This window comes from Crocodylus porosus, unplaced genomic scaffold (genome assembly GCF_001723895.1).
Source record: "Crocodylus porosus isolate Cpor-Errol unplaced genomic scaffold, CroPor_comp1, whole genome shotgun sequence".
Lineage (NCBI taxonomy): Eukaryota > Metazoa > Chordata > Crocodylia > Crocodylidae > Crocodylus > Crocodylus porosus.
In genome coordinates, this window is record NW_017728886.1 from 44,548,905 (window position 1) to 44,550,334 (window position 1,430).

Below are 1,430 nucleotides of genomic sequence, written 5' to 3' on the forward strand. Positions count from 1 at the left end.
TTCCCCCCATGGTCCCCTCCCTCCTCCTCCAGCCCCCCCGACCCCTTACTCACAGGCACTGGAGCCCTGGTGCTGAACACGCAGCCTGTCCGGCCACATGTTTCAGCATCAAGGCAAGGGGCCACAGAGATGCTCTGGCAGCCTCTGGTTGCCTCAGGGCATGTTCCGTGCCCTGCTCCACTTTTTTAAATTTCAATTTTTTTAGACCCCTGGATATCCAAGGGTCTGATTTTCTCCCTGTGCTGCAAACTTGCAGCATGGGGAACATTTTTTTGTTCCCACGCATGCTGTTGCCCTGTCTCAAAAGGGTTTGAGATGGGGCAAGAGGCACATGCGCACTCATCTGGATGCACCCTATGAGAGCAAGAATAAGGGTCTCTTTCTTGTATGGCATAAGCCACTCTCTGGTATTATCGCTCAACGTGAGAATTCCATTTTCCCCCTCTGGGCATTTGTAAAGATTGCAACTTTCAATTAAGTGCTGTGCTGTTTGTTGGACACCACATTCACATGGGGGCTGTCTAAGATGTTCATCTTGTGAAGTGTTGCTTTGAAGCATCTGTATCCAGATTTCAGTCTATTCAGTTTGACCCACACTTCTCTGTCAAAATCGTGCCTGTTGCAGGACTTGTTTGGTGTTGGTATAAAAATTGTAGAAATAGGTCTGATCTTTCCCAATGGTCAGCCCACTCTGTTGCTGCCCATAGTTTTGGTTCAGCATCCCCAGTCTCTTTAAGGAACTTGTGGGCTTCATGTATAAACAGTTTATGACTTTTAAACCTCTTAAGTTTCCATCTGTTCGGGTCTTCAGTTAACAGCTGATGGAGCAGATAATGTTCATCATCCCTTGCCTCTATTGCTAGTCATGATGTTAGGGTCTGTCTTCTTACATCACTTGGTCTAATGCCCCAGAGTACAGGGAGTACATATGTGTGTGTGTAAGTTGTGCAGCCTGTCATGAGTTTCACCACACTGTTAAGTACACTTTCAAGCGTTTTAGTGTGACAACTTCTGGACCACACAGGAGCACAATACTCTGTTGCGGCATATACCATTGAAAAGCGAGGTGGTTCTGAGCACTTTGAAGTTGGTGCCCCATGTTGTGCTGGCTAAACATCTTAAGGCAGGTATCCACGCAGAGACTTTATTACTGACTTTCTGAATGTGATATTTATTGATGGGGGAATGGTCTAATGTGACTTTTGGATAAGTTGGGGTATGCTCATGTGGAAGAGTATGGTTGCCTACTCTGTTATTCAGCATGCTGTTGGCTTAACAATTGTCCAGGTGGAAAAGTGATTATAATGATTTATTGATGCTCAACTTCAGGTACCACTTGTGGAGATAGTAATGAGTTCCATGTCAGTATTCAGTATCTTTTCCAATTCTGTCATGTCTGTTCCTTGGACTACTGTGGTAACATCATCAGC

General features: G+C 45.4%; 1 protein-coding gene across 4 annotated transcripts in view; it reads left to right on the forward strand.

Moving 5' to 3' along the window:
• DYNC1I1 (dynein cytoplasmic 1 intermediate chain 1) overlaps positions 1 to 1,430 on the forward strand; it is a 286,334-nt gene that overhangs the window by 211,383 nt on the left and 73,521 nt on the right. The gene's annotated exons all lie outside the window — the stretch shown is intronic.